General features: G+C 45.1%; 1 protein-coding gene across 1 annotated transcript in view; it reads right to left on the minus strand.

Annotated features, from left to right (window-relative positions):
• The window catches only part of SCFD2 (sec1 family domain containing 2), a 430,377-nt gene that overhangs the window by 137,001 nt on the left and 274,671 nt on the right, over window positions 1–18,705 (minus strand). The window lies entirely within an intron of this gene.

An 18,705-nucleotide genomic window follows, 5' to 3' on the forward strand; every position in this document is an offset into this window, starting at 1 on the left:
TGAGCCCACCTACTCTTGACCGAGAAGGAGCTAGAATTCTCCCAGCATTACAGTGATGAATTAAGAACAAGGCATTGAGTGTTACAGTAAATGCTATGACATGGGCTGCTTTCTTTGTGAAGAACATCAGCATTTTTGATACTCCTCAAATACAATCTTGCGGTATAGTAATTACAGCTAACTGCAATTGTGCAGGATGGAGCATCTTCCTTCTCAAGGACTAAGTTTGCCGCAGGGCTGTGCAGTGTTCATGCTCTCTGGGGAGCGGGCACACGGGGTGGCTGTGGAGGACCGGGAGGACCTATCTCCCTCAAAGAGCTGTTCCACAGCCATCAACATGTATGGGAACTGTTGTCTTTTCTACTAGGACAGTCAAGAGAGGGCACAGAGCAGGGGGGAATTCACTCCAATTACCCTGGCGATTTTACACTCAGGACAGCCCACTTTCCTGCCTTCACCCATTGTTTTTCCAATATTTTATTCTTCTTCCTCTGTTTATTGGGCTTAAATTGAGTGGTCTGCTTGCTTTGCAATAGAGGAAAAAGATGAAAATTTGACTATTTACTTGCAAAAGAAGCTTCTACTATGCTGCACTAGGACCTTGTTATCTTTCCTACAATAATTAAAACAAACTAGTTTTCCCGATGGCAGGTTAACTAGCTAGATTATTATTTTAGTAACTTAATATTTTATTATTTATTTATGTATGTTTGTTTGTTTGTTGTCTTTTCAAGGGCCACACCCACAGCATATGAAGGTTCCCAGGCTAGGGGTCGAATTGGAGCTGTATCCGCCAGCCTATGCCACAGCCACAGCAATGCAGGATCCGAGTCGCGTCTGCGACATACACCGCAGCTCCAGGGCAATGCTGGATCCTTAACCCACTGAGCAAGGCCAGGGATCGAACCCGCAACCTCATGGTTCCTAGTTGGATTCGTTAACCACTGAGCCACCACAGGAACTCCAGTAACTTAATATTGTAATAGCGGAATATGTATATAGGACAATACAAAAAGGTGAAGCATAATGAAAACTTGGATACCCCCAAGTGACTTTAAATTCCCATGCATTTATGTATGGAGGAATTTGCGGGTATAGGTATATTCACAGAGGGAAGAGAGCTAACATTTATTGAGCACCAAGCATTGAGCTAGATACTTTACACACAATGTTGCATTTCATCTCCACAGTAACTTTATGAGAAATTGCTGGTTATGCCTTTTTTACAGATGAGGAAACTGAGGGTCTGAGAAGATAGTAATTGGCTCAAGGTCATGTAAGCAGTGAGCTGTAAAGCTAAGATGTGACTCTCAGGCATTGAACTCTGAGGTCAACATTCTTTCCACTAGACACCAGAAAGCGGTCTTGCAGTTAATGAGAATGTGGAGGAAGCTGTCAATCATGGCCCAATCACGGCTGTCACGAAGGGAAGGAGGGGAAGAGGAAGGCAGGAATGACTTGGGATAACACAGGAGGCATCAGGGCAGGCACAGGCACCGAGAGAGGCCGAGTGTGAGGCGAAGGTGGAGGCGGAGCTGGGGGGCAATGTCACCAAGACTTCTTCCTCTGCCCCTTTCTCTCCATAAAGGCTGTAAGTGGTACATGGCTGGATTTCCACATCAAACAGGGAGCCAGAGGTAAGGACATGATGGACAAGGCTGATTTACCTGCTGGGCTTAGATGAACTGGAGTGGACGTGATGACCAGATAGCACCAGCACTGCTTATCTGATGACAGTGCCAGGGAGTATAACTTTCCCTCCTATTCACACCAATGACCGCTACTGGTTACTATCACCACAAATGCCCATCATGCATTTATTCCGCATCTGATTCAATCCAATGTAACATTTCTTGAGCATCTCCTACGGCCTTGATATGGTCCTAGGCAATGGGTCTAAACAGACAGAGAAAAGACAATTCCTGCCTCTGGACTTAAACATCTGTAAGCAATACATGAAAAATAGGTCCCTCCTATGCCTTAAGCTACACAAGGACAGAGATCCTGGCCCTCCCTCTCCCTCCCTCTCCCCTCCTTTCTCTCCTTCATATCACCTGCCCGGCATCATGCTTGGTGCTGGGAGTACCAGTGGTTAAAAAAAAGAAAGATCTCTGTCTTTCCGAGGCATATGTTCTAGAGCTGCACTGTTTAATACAGTAAGCATCAGCCACATATAACTCTTTAAAGGTAAATGTAAATAAATGAAATTGCACATTTAGCCCATCAGTTGTACCAGCCATATATCAAGTGCTCCATGGCACCATGGGGCCAGTGTCTACTGTAGTGGATGATGCCAGTGTAGCACACTCCCGTCCTCACCGACAGCTCTATTTGACTATTCTGGAGTCGATTTCTGATTAGATCTGTAGAGTCTAGCACTGTACCAGGTGCACAGTAGGGACTGTTAAACGGTCACTAAATGTTGGAGTTCTCCTTGAGGCTCAGCGGGTTAAGAACCCGACTAGTATCCGTGAGGATGCAGGTTCGTGCCCTGGCCATGCTCAGTGGGTTAAGGACCTGGCGTTGCCATGAGCTGTGGTGTAGGTCACAGATGTGGCTCAGATCCCGCGTTGCTGTGGACTGTGGCGTAGGCCAGTGGCTACAGCTCCAATTCAACCCTTAGCCATATCTCCACATGCCACAGGTATGGCCCTAAAAAGGAAAAAGAACAAAACAAACAAACAAAAAAAACAGTAGCTGAATGTTAACGTAGTGTGATAAGTACAACAAAGGCATGTACCAGGCGTTCCCGTCATGGCACAGTGGAAACAAATCCTACTAGGAGCTATGAGGTTGCGGGTTAGATCTCCAGCCACGCTCAGTCGATTAAGGATTCGGCATTGCCATGAGCTGTGGTGTAGGTTGCAGACGTGGCTTGGATCCTGCGTGGCTGTGGCATAGGCTGGCAGCTATAGCTCCGATTGGACCCCTAGCCTAGGAACCTCCATATGCCACAAGTGCAGCCCTAAAAAAGCAAAAAAAAAAAAAAAAAAAAAAAAAAGTTATGCACTAGCACAGAAACAGCAGAGAATGAACTATTTTACACAATAGGATGGGAGTCAGGGAATACCCTCCAAGGGAGACAGGAAGCTAGGCAGGAAGCGGTGATAGGATCTGAAACACATTAAAAGTTTTTAGGGAGCTCCCGTTGTGGTGCAGCAGAAACGAATCCAACTAGGAACCATGAGGTTGCGGGTTCGATCCCTGGCCTCGCTCAGGGTTAAGGATCTGTAGCCAAGAGCTATGGTGTAGGTTGCAGACGTGGTTCAGATCTCACATTGCTGTGGCTGTGGCATGGGCCGGTGGCTACAGCTCAGATTCTACCCCTAGCCTGGGAACCTCCACGTGCTGCTGATGAGCCCTAAAAGGACAAAAGACAAAAAAAAAAAAAACAAATTTATATACATTTGGTCAACAAAAGCAGCCTGCTACAATTCTAAGGGGAGAGTGGAAGAAGATGCCTTTCCAAGTTAAATTACAACTTTCATGACAGCACTGGTCAGCTGCTCTGTGGACAGGTTAGGCTGAAAGGTGGGGGAAGAGGAAAATGACACAATAACAGCTTTCAAACTCCCGAGGAATTCTCATTAGAAGGACGTAAACGAAAAGCATGCCCTCCTTATTTTAGGAAATAAACAGTTTCCAGTAAATGCCTAGAATAGTGCTGGTTCTTAAGTATTACTATGCTCTTCAAAATGACTGCTCCACAAAGCCTTCCTTTTAATCAGCAAATATGCTAGTCAGAGGCTTCTATAAAAAGAAGCAGTACTTAGGTGTCCATTCCGTAGCCACAAACGAAGCTGAATAACAATGTACACACGACATGTGGGCAGGGATGGAGTCCGCTGGGTCTGATTCAGAACCGCTCTCATCGAAAGCTGTCCGATCCAGTGGGTGTCTCAGCTACGTAAGAACCAGAAGGTTGGAGAGCGTGGAAAGAAGACACAAACAAGCGTCGTGCAGAGGCCAGATCAGATCGACTTAAGCTACCAGCATCTGCTCACCAGAGAAGCATGAACGCAACCTGGCTGTCTCATGTCTGAAGGTCACTTGGTGGCTGGCCAGGCACCCACTGTCACTGCCATCAAAATAAGTCCTATAACTAACACTTCTTTAGCCCTCACTACACACCAGACATCGCTTAACTTCATCTGGTTCCTACGACAGCCGTACAAGATGGGTACCATTGTGATTCCTTCTGACAGATGAAGGAGATAAGCATAGAAAGGTGAAGTGACTTGCCCAAGGTCACACATCTAACTGATGATCCGTAGAGCTGGAATTTGGAAGCACTGATCATAGGTCAAGTGTGGTTAGGGACAGACAGGCCAAAGGTGGGGGGTGGGGCAGAATGGCAGGAGGGTTCAACCCTTGCTTGTATTGTTGGGAGTATCCTCAAAACTTTCCAGGGTGATTCACCTCCTAAATCCCCAAGGACAGCTAATGCACCACTGAGATCGGGGAGCATAGGGAGTGAGGGAAATTGCTCACTGCTGTCAGGGTGGGGGCAGGCAGTGGTTTAAGTCCTATGCATCCTCGACGCCCCCCACCCCCACCCCCACCGCTCCTGGGAGAGACAGGGATTTCTACTTAACTTTGGTCATGACAGCACTCCCTGAATCCCTGGAAGTCAAGGCAGTAGATATTGATGAGATTTGCAAATTCTGTACTTTTCCATGAAGTTTCAAGGGACATGAACAAGAGTGACCCATCACAGCTGATCTCAGCTGGCGGGAAAGTCCCTGGCTTGCCTGACGGAGCTCAGGCATCTGACCTTGCTCAGCCAGGACCAAGAGCCCCTGGTCTTGGCCAGTACTGCACCCCAACCACTGAGTGTTTTTCCAACTCAAGAGGAGAAGTGAGTGAGGCCCCCCTCTCCTTGCACACTAAACTGAAGCTGCAGCCCCCACAGGCACTTCATATTCCTTGATCGGTAGGGGTGCCAATTACACAACTACACACCCACCAGCCACCCCCTGTCTAAGGAAGGATGATTGAGTTCCTTAAACTGGCCTCTATTTCTTGAAGTCCTTTCAGCCTATAAAGAAGAGTCAAACCATAATAGGACAGAATGATAAAAACTGCAATCAAAGAGATGCAAAGAGTATTACATTGGGAAAAAAAAAAAACTTATGTGCTCTTAACATGACTGAAGCAAGCTTCTTGGCTGTTCTATAGTAACATCCAGATTCTACTGAGATCATCTACATTTTATGTGCATTCACATATGTGTTCCTGCTAGGGTGCAGTTGGTTAACAATCTGACTGCAGCGGCTCAGGTTGCTGAGGAGACGCGGCTCAGTCCCTGGCCTGGTGCAGTGGGTTCAAGGATCCAGTGTTGCTGCAGCCGTGGTAGATCAGATTCAATCCCTGGCCCAGGAACTTCCACGTGCCGTGGGTGCAGCTGCAGAACAAAACAAAATACAACTGTAAAAGGCATCATCTCCAACAGGGCATTCACCGTGGACACCGCAGTGGCAATGCAGCACCTGCCTTTGAGTAAGTGTTCCTGGATGGCCTTCCCTCTGCCCCGAGCTCTGGGAGAAAAGAGGAAGAAGAGGGGGTCCATAGCTCTGTGTGCCCCTGCCAAAACCTTGCCCTTCCCCCAGCCCCACCGCTCCTTCAACATTCATGGTCCCACCACCATCACTGCTTTAGAGACCCAGAGGACTAACCCCAACACATCCTGCACCCCCTTTTTATATGTGTCACCCAAGCTCCCGGGTACCCCTCATCACTCCTGTTCCCAATATGGCTCTGCCTCCATCTTCCCCTGGCCAACTTCTAACTTCCTATGCCTTCTGGAACTCACGTCCATCAGCAGCAAGGTCCTCCTGATTCTCAGCTCCTGCTTGAAACATCCCCTTTTCTTCATGCTCCATCCAAATGTAGGCTCTCCCCTCTCCTACAAACCTCTTAAGGCAGCCGCTGTTTTTTCTCTTACACACTTCCCAGGTCTGGGCCTGGATTTTCCTTTAGTTGGGAGCAGCAGCAGTGCTGCCCACAGCAGCTGTGTTTTAGGAATATACACAGATTTTACCTGTTAGGCTCTCCAGGCAAACTGTTCTAAGAGATGAAACCCAACCCAGGCCTCCCAGGTCCTTGCTGAGTTATCTACGATATTTTACTTAGCTACCTTAGTGAATTCGAGTAAGTTCTCTTCTTCCAATCCACAATTTTCTTTTTCTTTTTCTTTTTTTTAACAAGTACAACCTACTCTGTGCTAGGTGTTGAGAGAAGTTTAAAATATAGACTCTACCCTCCTCAAACCTTATCTAGCTGGGGAAATAGGAGTTCATGTGGGAAATGACCAAAGACATGTGAAGGCTTTCCAAAAGGCCACACATAAAGATCACTCTCATTCAGGGGGCGCAGACTCAATGCTTTAAGGATGAGAAAGAGCACGGATGCAGGACCAAGCTGAGCAGAACTCTCACAGCCCCACTTGAACAAGGCAGCTTTTATTGACCTCCGGCCAATCATGGCCATGGCCTATGGGTCCCCATAACCATATGGTCCATTTCTTTCAAGAGGCACTAGAAATGCAGACTGTAAAGTAAAATCTGAGTTATTTTATTTTATTTTGGTCTTTTTGCCATTTCTTGGGCCTCTCCCACGGCATATGGAGGTTCCCAGGCTAGGGGTCCAATCAGAGCCGTAGCCGCCGGCCTACACCAGAGCCACAGCAACGTGGGATCCGAGCCGCATCTGCAACCTACACCACAGCTCACGGCAATGCTGGATCCTTAATCCACTGAGCAAAGCCAGGGATTGAACCCGCAACCCCATGGTTCCTAGTCAGATTCGTTAACCACTGAGCCACGACAGGAACTCCCAGTAAAATCTGAGTTTTAAATGATAAATAGTAATCCAGAGACAAAAAACAAAAACAAAAACAAAACCACTGAGAGGTAGCTTAGTGTTAAGAGTATGGATTCTGAAGCTAGACTGTGTGGGTGTATTTTACTATTGGTGTGTTCCAGGCATGCTACCTAACTTCTCTGTGTCAACCTGTGTGTCTGTGAAATGGAGATGATAATCATATCACTTGTGAAGTCTATCACCTCCTTAACAGGGCACAGAAGCACTCAATGAAAGTTTGATCACTTGCCAACAGTGGCCAGTCAACTGGTATCCTCCACTCACTAGCCATCCTTCTGCACCCTCATGAGAGAGCGGCTCTAAGCAAGAAGAGCCTTAGCCTTAGTGCAGTTAAGCAGGTTTATAAAAGAACATTTTTAGGTGCCTATGAGCAGGACAGAGTGTAAGGGCTAAGAGATCCCAAGAAGAGATTCATGTGGAATGGAGAGGCTGCCTGAAGATGGCAAACCAGTGCTGGGCTCTACTGAATGGTGCTATTGGCTGGACAGCAAAAGAGAGAAGGGTTTTTTACTTTTTTATTTTATTTTTTCTTTTTATGGCTGCACCTGCAGCATATGGAAATTCCCAGGCTAGGGGCTGAATCAGAGCTCCAGCTGCCGGCCTACACCACAGCCATAGCAACAGCAGATCTAAGCCATGTCTGCGACCTACACTACAGCGCATGGCAATGCTGGATCCTTAACCCACTGAGTGAGGCCAGGGATGGAACATGCATCCTCATGGATACTAGTTGGGTTCATTACCACTGAGCCCCAAGAAGAACTCCATAAAATACTTTCTCAAAATAGCAAAAGGTTTCAAGGAGGAAAAAAAAAAAAAACAGGTTCACACAAGTCTATAAAACTATAGAACCGTTGTGGCAAAATTCTTAGCCAGGTTTTAGGAGACAAGCTATAGAAAATGACTGATATGGTCATAATGGACATGAACTCAAACTTCAAATAATGGAAGGTGATGAGCCAAATGATCCAAGAGAAGCATTGTCCAATTCTCTATAATTTCATTATGATGCAGAACTGTCTGCCCGATTCAGCCAAAATTTAAATGAGCTGCTGCTCTGTATTTTCTCTTCCAATGGTGCCTATGTTATGTCCTGATACATTCTAAGTCCTGATGCAGAGGCCTGGGTCTCAGTACCACAAAGCCCTGTGTAGCCCAGAATGGTTTTCCTTTATATTGTGAACTTTCTCCCTTTGATAAACCTGCCATCATCCGTAAATGCCTCTAAACTGCTACTCCTTGCACACTCTGGTTTTCTTCCTGTATCAGCGCTAGAAGTGACAAGTTTCACACTGTTAGGAAGTACTTTCTGTGTCTGGGATGGGCTTCCTCAGATCTTGGACTGCAGTCTTTCCAAAATCATTTTCCAAAGTCCTCACAGGCACTCCGTGCGAACAAAGGATTCCATGGGAAATACTGCCTGAGATCCGCAAAAGTTAAACGGATTCTCCTGAAGGATGAGCTTCGGAGAGCTTTTAATGTCAAATGCAAATAGGGACCACTCTCCTGGAAGAACTTATGGTATGGGGAGATTTACAGATTTGCTTGGCTAAAAAACACATTTTTTTTTTTTCCTCCCCACAAGCATCTTGCAGGACAGGTGTGCTGCTGAGTACACCTTGGCATGTAAATTACAAAAGAAGAAACTTGGGTCCTGAGAAAGGAGATGCCTTGCTGAAGGCTTTGCAACCAATAAGGCTTCTAGTCATACTGAGATTTAGCATTGACCTTAGCTGTAACCTTGTTTTATAGACCCAACTCATTTCAACCTCCATTTCTACAAAGTGAAGCATCTCAGCCTTTTTGTTTTCTCCTAATATGGCCCGTGTCCTTTCTCACCATCACCCTTTGCTTCCCTTTATCATTGTAACTGTGTTTCTCTGAACGTTGCTGATGCTAAACTGTTTTTCTTGAGGAACAAGGCCAGGAACAGCATACACATTCCAGGTGGGAACAGGGGATGGCTCTGGCATGTTTTCAGTCTGGCTTCTTGGCGCATTCCCAAGGCCCCAACATTTCACTGGTCCTCCAGCCACAGGGGCCGGCACTCACTGTACTTTCTGGCGTTGCTCTGATAGCTTGGGGCACATTGTCTTCTAAGTAAGGGCTTAAGTTTCACTTCCTGCCCCAGATTAAGCTGAAGACCCTACATCATATCTCCCACTGTGTCCAATCCCCCATGATGACTGGGTCCCCCACAGTCCTGCATTTGCTTTGCTGAATTAGTATTTTAGAAGCTTCATCCCTAAATTATCCTGCTCTTGCCTCAAAGAAAATACATTCGCCACATTTCTGTAACTTTGCAGGATCTGCCCGATGTTTACCCTTGACAGTTAACTTGGAAACGATGCCAAATTTACAGTTACTTTCTTTAAATGACTCAAAAATATTTTCTATAAACTGTTTCTTAGGGCTTTTACGGCTGCTTCTAGATATGACAGAGATTAATATCCAATTAGAAGAGTGCCTTTCAAATGAATAATGTCTTTTACACAACAGCAAAGATGCCGACAATCAGAAGAACAGTCAAGCAAACAGGTTCGTGCTTTTAGATGCAGACACACCGAGTTCTGCTGAATGTCAAGGCTGAACCGGGGCTCCAGCTGCTCCACACACTGAGCAGTGAGGACAGTACATTCTTGGCAGGAAGCCCTGTCCTTGGGGGCAAGCTGCCTTTAACTGAGACCTCCCAGTACCTGGCACAGTTCTGGGCTCAGAGTAGCTGCTCAGTAAACATTTCTTAAAGGGACAAACGATTGAAAAAGGAATAAACAAGTGAACCAAAAAACACTCTGGAAAAGATGTGTCTTAGGCATGGTGTCGGTCTCAGTTCCTAACCTTGGGGTTCAGGCCCTCCTACAAACCCTTTGTAACCGGACGACATTCCTCAGGTCCCCAAATAGCAGGAGGCAGGCCAAGGAGTTGCGTCTTTAGATAACGAAAATACAAAATTTCTCCACTTCTGCTTTTTCAAGGAGAATAAGGCTATAAAAACGTCATGACAAATCCTTCAAAACTGCCTTTAGGAAATAAAAGTGACACTTGTTTCTACAAAGTACCTTGAAAAAACATTCCCTTCAAACACTGTTCTAAAGCACTAAATATGTTGACTTTAATATTCACCTTTGGACTCTTATTTTTCCCTCTAAAAAGCAAAAAGACCGCAGAATATTTTGTCAATTCATGAAGCAAGTGTTATTAAACCATACCTATTTCTATGAGGATACTGTTACAGGGCTGTGCTCATAAAAGAACCTTCATTATCATTTTCTGTTTAGGGCCATACCTGTGGCATGTGGAAGTTCCCAGGCTAGGCACTGAATTGGAGCTGTAGCCACCAGCCTATGCCACAGCCATAGCAACGAGGATCCGAGGCATGTTTCCAACTTACACCACAACTCATGGCAACTCTGGATCCTTAACCCCACTGAGCAAGGCCAGGGATCAAACCTGCATCCTCAGGGATACTAGTCGGATTCGTTTCCGCTGCACCACAACAGGAACTCCAAAACCTTCATTTTCAATCCCTGTGTACCTTGTGAATTTCACTCCATCTTAGCTCACCCCCCATCCCCAAGAAGTCATGCAGGCTCCTTTAATAGCCCCGGTAAATAGCTCCAGCTTCCACAGCTGCAGAGGTTTACCGTCTTGAGATTTTCAGTGTCACAATTCATGCATCCAATCCAAACAGTGACAGAGAGCCTTGATTAGGGGCTCGCAGCCCACCATGCAGTAAATATTAAACAACTACAGAGAATTTTTAATATGCAATGCTCTCTGTGTTCACAACAAAAACAAGCCAGACATAATTTCCTGTGCTAAGGCTAAGCAAAATGGAAGCTTATTTCTCAGGTTCCTTGCTGTGTGTTGCACACATTTTAGCAAAGCAGCCTTCACCTAGCAGAGGCACTGGATCCTTGAGCAGCTCCATCCTTCTGCTTTCAAATGGAAACCAGCTGTACCTTTAAATGTCAGGAGAATACCTATCCAGGAGGTCAACACTGGGGCTGAAGGCACCTCCCTGGGAAATGCCTCGAGCTCCTTTATCTGGGTCGAAGTTGGTCTGCAGTGAATTGTCAATGACAACCTGTGACCCAGAATTTAATTCCCTCTCAGAACATTAGCATCCCTCCCTCTCTGGAGGTGGCGATAAACACACAATACACTATGAATTGGGGGCTGCAGCAGACATTGACTTGGGGGGAGAGAAAGATTCTGGAAAGAAAAAGCTAGGGATTTTCCATTGAGAATTAAGTAATTCTGAAAACTACTTTTAGGCTTTTAAAAAATGGCTTAACTCTTTCACTGGGATGACCTGAGAACACCCCATGCTTCCACTCTCTATCTCCAAATTTCCAGCAACAGCAAAAAAGATCCTGGCAGAAGTCAAAGGGTCAATGGATCCTAAATAGCTTCCAAAAGCTCAAGTATGCGGCATCGATAAGAAAAGTCCAGGAACTCCCATCCCATTGTGGCTTAGCGGTTAGCGAACCCAACTGGCATCCATGAGGATGCAGGTTCGAGCCCTCTCTCAGTGGACTTAGGATCTGGTGTTGCCGTGAGCTGTGGTGTAGGTGGCAGATGCAGCTCGGATCCCACATTGCTATGGTGTAGGCCGGTGGCTATAGTTCCAATTAGACCCCTAGCCTGGGAACCTCCATATGCCACAGGTACGGCCCTAAAAAGACAAAAGGAAAAAAAAAAAAAAAGTCCAGCCATGTTATAATGAGTTGCCTCAACCCATAAAATTGAACAACTGTATAGTCAGTAGTACGAATCGCATGACTTACAAATCTCAATGGGGTATGTTTGAAATTGAGAAAGGCTGGGATACCTTATTGGCAAAAAATATCACACACACACACACACACACACACACACACACACACACACACACACGGCAAGGGCAGGGGAGGTGGATGCAGAGACTGCATGCACTATGACCCCAGGCGTGTAGGTGGATCTCTGTGATGGGCTCCGTGATTCCAGCGGAACCCTGGGCTATTTGTCTGGCCTGGGGACCATTCGTGATGAACTTCTGGATACAGTTTTTACAACAAGGGTGAAAAGAGACGTCTCTGTCTCTCTCTCTGTTTCTTTGTTCATGAAGGATGAAACTGGTACCCCCTTCTGCCCCACTGAATTTTGGTAGCTCTTCAGAAGAGACGAACCAACGCCTTTCTGGAACTGCTCAGAAGGGTGTTCCAGCCAGCTGGCAAAAAAAATCCATCTGCATTTATGGAGTTAATTGACATCTATTCATTTTGCTCAGATTCTCTCTTGTCCTTCCACCTCCCGAGCCCCTGCTTTTTTTTTTTTTTTTTGAGAGAAAGCTAATGAAAACCATGTTTATGTGCTCAAAGGCACAGAGGAAATTCATTACTCTGAGGAATAGCACACTCCACAAGTGAAATGAAAGTAATCTTATTTATGACAGGAAGGGGCCCCAGCTAGACGGAAGGCCACCACACTCAGGCTGCAGAACTCCTGCACCAACTCTAAATGGCCGCCTCGAAGACACCAAACACATCTGCAGCCTGTCCTTGAAACTCTTAGAACCCCACCCCCCGACAGTCATCTAATAAGAGACAAGGAAGAGACCCCGTTTAGGATGGACTATTTTTCCTTACACCTTCCTGTACTTTCCTGGGACTCCTCGTCACTAAAGTTCAAAAAGACACTTGGTCAAATCATCAGTTCATGGCATGTATGAAGCACTGGCCTGTAAGTACAGCCACACGAGCTTCGTGGCCTCATTCTCTAATGATAAAGGTTTTTCACTGTAGATTCACAAGCCATTACCCATGTAAATAAATAATGGGACTGTTCGGGTTACACGTTTTCACAATAAATGTCCGCTTCTGCCCCTGCAGGCAATCCTCCCTTCCTTTTTTGAAAATCCCATCAACGGTAAATATATTTCTCATTTAACTACTAGGCTTTTCCCCACATGTTTTTTTCTTGCATTTAGGCAACAAAAATCACGTAGGTTTTGTGTGCCAGAGGCTGTCTCTTCACTTTTTCTTCTAAACTACTCACGAGCATTTTACAACATCTTAACAAACATTATGTAGAATTTTGGCAGTAATTCGATGGTTTTATGGTATTTATGGTGGGCCTCCTAGAACAACTTTTGCTGGAAGGTCCTCTGAGATTATCAGGCCCAACCCCTTGTTTATAGATGAGTAAACAGGCTCCAGAGAAGAACCTATGCTATCTATACATCTTTTTTTTTTTTTTTTTTTTTTTTTTTTGGTTTTTTGAGGGCCGCACCCATGGCATATGGAGGTTCTCAAGCTAGGGGTCTAATTGGAGCTGTAGCCGCCAGCCTACACCACAGCCACAGCAACGCCAGATCCGAGCCATGTCTGTGACCTACACCACAGCTCACGGCAACGCCGGATCCTTAACCCACTGAGTGAGGCCAGGGATCAAACCTGCATCCTCATGGATGCTATTCAGATTTGTTTCCGCTGAGCCACGATGGGAACTCCAGTATATCTTTCTTTTTATTTAAAAAAACAAACCAAAAAACCAAACATTTCCTATACTCCAAGAAACAGTCCACGTTTACCACTGAAGGAAAGGACACTGCTTGGATGCCAGGCAGTGAGGGGTATATATTCCCTTCCCCTATATGAGAAAAAAAAAAAATGCCTATTTTTTTCTGAAATCACATACAGAGACACAACACCACGGAGCTATTGGAAATCAGCTAATTTGATCTGACACCTTTATTAAGCCTCAACGGGCCAAAAAAAGGCTGGGCCCTGAAGGAAAAAGACACACCCTTTCCCATGCAGCTGCTCCCAGTCATGGGGCGGGGGTTGCGGGGTGTGGGGGGGTGGCTCAGGCAGGTAAGCAGGTGAATGCGTTTACATTAGTGTGGCAGGTGCTATGAGGGTGGCAGTGCCTCCAGGATGAAAGGAGGAGTGATTGGGAGTTGGGAGACGGAATTGCTGCAGCTGTTCCAGGCAGAAGGAACAACGTCTATAAAAGTCTGGAGAAGAAAGTTTCAGAGTTTTCCTTGGGTCAGTGTTACTGGTCCACACTTGTGGGGGTGGGGCGGTAAGAAAGGGATTACTGTCAGAGTCTCTGATTTTAACTGGCCACACCTAAAATCCAAGTGTTCCTTCCTTGCCTTGCCTAAGATAAATGGGTTTTTTTTGTTTGTTTTTGTTTTTTTGTTTTTGTTTTTTCGCTTTTCAGGGCTACACCCGAGGAATGCTGCAGCTGCCGGCCAACGCCACAGCCACAGCAACACCAGATCGGAGCTGTGTCTGCGACCTACACCACAGCTCACGGCAATGCCAGATCCTTAACCCATTGATCGGGGCTAGGGATTGAACCTGCATCCTCATGGATACTTTCAGGTTCCTAATGACTAAGTCACGATGGGAACTCCCCAAGATAAATGTTTTTAAATGAGGTAATGCAACATTATTTGCCTGACTCTTCTCCCTTGTAATCTAAGACACTGTTCTCAGTTTGGCTCTGCAATACACAGAGACACTTCCACTCGCCTTAAAAGGCCTTCAGGAGTTCCCACTGTGGTGCAGTGGGCTAAGAATCTGACTGCAACAGTTCAGGTCACTGCAGAGACTCAGGTTCCATCCCTGGCTCAGTGTGGGGGGGTTAAAGGATCTGGCTTTGCCACAGTTATGGCTCTGATTCAGTCCCTGGCCTGGGAAGTTCCATATGCCGAGGGTGCAGCCATTAAGAAAGGTCTTGAGGAGTTCCCGTCGTGGCGCAGTGGTTAACGAATTCGACTAGGAACCATGAGGTTGTGGGTTCGGTCCCTGCCCTTGCTCAGTGGGTTAACGATCTGGCATTGCCGTGAGCTGTGGTGTAGGTTGCAGACGCAGCTCGGTCCTGCGTTGCTGTGGCTCTGGCGTAGGCCAGTGGCTACAGCTCCGATCAGACCCCTAGCCTGAGAACCTCCATATGCCGCGGGAGAGGCCCAAGAAATAGCAAAAAAAAAACAAAAAACAAAAAAAGAAAAAAAAAAGGTCTTGAATTCTGATCCTGCCACATTTATCAAGTATGCAGAGGCATCACTCTCACCACTGGTCTCAGCCGTATGTGTACAGGTCACCCACATTACAATTCCCTCAGCCTCCACCCGGGGCCCAGGCAGGACTGTGCCACCCACTTCTGTAAGCCTAGCACAATGCCAAACACATAGAGGGGATCTATAAATGTACACTGAATGATCCACGTGTTTGGTGGGATAAAGTTCAATTCTCAAAACATAGTTAAATGCACCTCTAAAAAAAAGTGTTACCTACATAGCATGTTTCAATGCAGATGACAATTGAATAAGAAAATAGCGGTTGTGAAGCGGGGGGGGGGGTCCCCTGTTCCCTGAAAAGCAGCAGAACTCAGCATTCCCTGCTACTAGGGTAATGGGACTATTTTTTTCCTCTGAGCTTTTAGTGTCCATTGGAAGATTTTACTGGTGTTGTACTGGGTGGCAGATGTTTTGAATAAAAAGTAGACATTACAAGCTAATGATTTAGCAAAACAAACCAAAAGCCAGCAAGTCGGGAGGGAGAAGAGACACTAAGTCAAACTGTCCAGCTTTATTATAGGGTCTACTATTTGCTACCTCGGTTTCTCATTAAGCAAAGCTCAGTATATTTAAGGCAATTTTCAAAGAGTAAGTACAGCAAAACACAGCAATAAAGGCTAACCATACACTCGGATGGTCAGGACACGGACCAAGATTAAGGATTTTATGTCTCTGATCCACCACTGTTGGTCCTTAAACACCTATGATTCATCCAGCATTTCCTGAAGACCTACTTTGTGCCAGGCACTGTGCTGTGCTTTGGAAATACAGAGGTGAGGGACACAACAGCCCTGCCCTGAGGGGATTTATAACCTAGGAAGGGCTGCAGAAAAGTAAGGTAGAGACAGTTATAACTAGTCTAACCTGTGGAAGAAGCAGCATGAATGAGGGCTGACTACCCACGAGAAAGAAAATCTCTCAAAGCCGTGTTGTCCATCTTTGGGTGGTTCAGATAAGTCTCTTTCAGCTCCTCCTCTCATCCCTATGAGAAAAATAGCTCCAGTAGAATGTCCGCTAAGAGTGGCTCATCTTCCAAGATGTGCTCTCAGGAGCTTCGTATTCACAGCAAGTCGTCAAATAATACGGTTATGAAACTGCATTTTGCCTTTCAAAAGTACGAAGGAGACTGCGGGGTGGGGAATGCAACGCCAACTGGTAAACAGTTGGGATGCTTTCATCCTCCTTCTGTAGTAACTTGTTGAGGCCACAGAGAGGCGCTCTGGGTTAAAGAATGAGTGGGTTTCTATTTCCCACTGCAGTCTTTGCTTCTACCAGGGGCTTTCACAGAGCAACATGGGTTTATCTAACATCAGGAAGGTCAGCAGCTCTTGGAAGAAAGCACATGTTTGTCCTGCACAAAGTACAGATGTTTTTGACTGAAGTTTCAAAATAAATCTCATTTATGCAGGAAGAATTAAATCGAAAGTGGAGACTGCTTCTTCAGGGAGGGGGGCTTCTGTTGCTAAAAATAAGCATTTTTCCATCCCATCACCTCTGGGGGAAGAGGGGATAAAGAAGTAAAGCAAACAAAATGAGAACATTAAACAATAACGACAACAACAAAACCCCTCACAAAATAAAAACACAGCTCTCAGAATAATGAGAACATTTTTGAAAAGGACACACTGCTGGAAGCAGCTCTGACAGTATTCCCCTTGGTGTTGGGTTTGGATGATCCTATTTGAATAGGAACCTTCCTTAAGCTTCATCATGAACCAGTCAATAATCCACTGTTTGTAACATTACAAGTCAGTTGCCATGGAAATAAAACTGTTGTCACAAAATTAGCTTTTTGGTTATCATCCTGGATCGTACAGGAGCAGAAAGCTAGAAAATCGTATCTGTCCTGTGCTAATATTTTCATTTGTTAGGGGGGCAAACAAATCAAGAAATTCTATACAAATTGTATACTGTTATACTATGAATCTTTGAAAAGCCTCCAAAATCTTTACGCAGATTTTTTTTTTTTTTTTTTGTCTTTTTTAGGGCTGCACCCACGGCATATAGAGGTTCCCAGGCTAGGGGTCTAATCGGAGCTGTAGCTGTAGCCGCTGGCCTATACCACAGCCACAGCAATGGCAGATCTGAGCCGTCTGCGACCTACACCATAGCTCATGGCAATGCCAGATCCTCAACCCACTGAGCGAGGCCAGGGATCGAACCTGCAACCTCTTGGTTCCTAGTTGGATTCGTTTCTGCTGCGCCATGATGGGAACTCCTAATTTTTCAATCTCCAGTGCTTCATTGTGCAAAAAAATTATTTTAAGTATCTGTTGTTTATAGGGTTTATGAAATAAGCTACTGCTGAGGTTTCTAATTTTATTTTTTATTATTTTCTTTATTGTTGTACAAAATTTTTATCTAGCTGGAATTCCTGAGCTCTTTAGCTCTCAGTGAGTATTTTACATCTTTGTACTAGACAAAATAAATGAGTCATGTTAGAAATGAGTAAGAGGTTCTGGTTAGAAGACAGGTGGAAAAAAAAATGTATACCTGTCACTCTTGTCACTAATTTTAAGGTAGGTGTGTATGGCTTTTTTTTTTTTTTTTTTCTTTTTTTAAGTCTCTAAGGAAACCTGAGAAAATATGACTCTTTTCCAAGACGGCATTTCAGGACATGCAAAGATGATCAAAATCAGTGCGTTCAGAGGCCGACTGCTGAGGCTCGGGTTGCTGCAGAGGTGTATGTTCGATCCCAGCTTAGCACAGTGGGTTAAAGGACCCAACATTGCTGCAGCTGCAGCTCGAATTCAATCCCTGGCTGGGGAACTTCCATATGCTGTGGGCGTGGCCATTAAAAAAAAAAAAGATCAAAATTTTATCCTCCCTCCTGCTTCCATCCCCATTCCCTTCCCTGAACGAGAGAAGCAGCAAAAGTTCTTGCATAATCCTCATGTTTGGGTGGGCACCACTGAGTAATTATAAAACAATAGGCTATTTTCTGCTTCCTAAAAATAAGGAGGGCAATTATCCAGGGGTAGGGGTGGTTATGCAACGGACCACACTTCACCCACTGGAAATAAACGTGGAAAACATTTCAATCACATATGAAAAAAAAAAAAAAAAGGAGAGAAAAGCTGAGTAAAAACTAGCTAAATAAGAAACACACTGAAATAAAAACATGTGAAATAGTGAAGTAACTCACCCCAATTTATGCTGATGGCAATAATGTTGTTTTGTATCTATATTTAACATGAAAGATGAAAAAGTATGGGTTTTACAAACCTCAATGATTTTTTTTTTTTGCTTTTTAGGGCCGAAGGTATGGCATATGGAGGTTCCCAGGCTAGGAGTCCAATCACAGCTACAGCTGCCAGCCTACACCAGAGCCAGAGCAATGCCAGATCCCAGCCACCCGTGCGACCTACAGCATAGCTCATGGCAACGCCAGATCCTTAACCCACTGAGCAAGGGCAGGGATCGAACCCGCAACCTTATGGTTTCTAGCTGGATTTGTTTCTGCTGCACCATGATGGGAACCCCAATAAAACGTTTTAAAAGTATGTTCCCCAATTTTCTTTTATCTTCTAAAATTAAACCAGTTAGAGTACATCAGGGTAGTGATTTTAAAACATCCAAAATTAGTAAGATTAATTTTTTTTCAAATTAATTTTTTTGAAAACGAAAGAGTAATTTATTGTAGTATAAAGAGTCCTGGATTGGGAATAGAGACAAGATTTGAGGTCAGCTTTATAACCCATGAGTTCTGCGCCCCAAGCAGGTCACTCTAACTCACTAGTGTTTTTGTTTGC

This window comes from Sus scrofa, chromosome 8 (genome assembly GCF_000003025.6).
Source record: "Sus scrofa isolate TJ Tabasco breed Duroc chromosome 8, Sscrofa11.1, whole genome shotgun sequence".
In the NCBI taxonomy this organism is placed as follows: Eukaryota; Metazoa; Chordata; class Mammalia; order Artiodactyla; family Suidae; genus Sus; species Sus scrofa.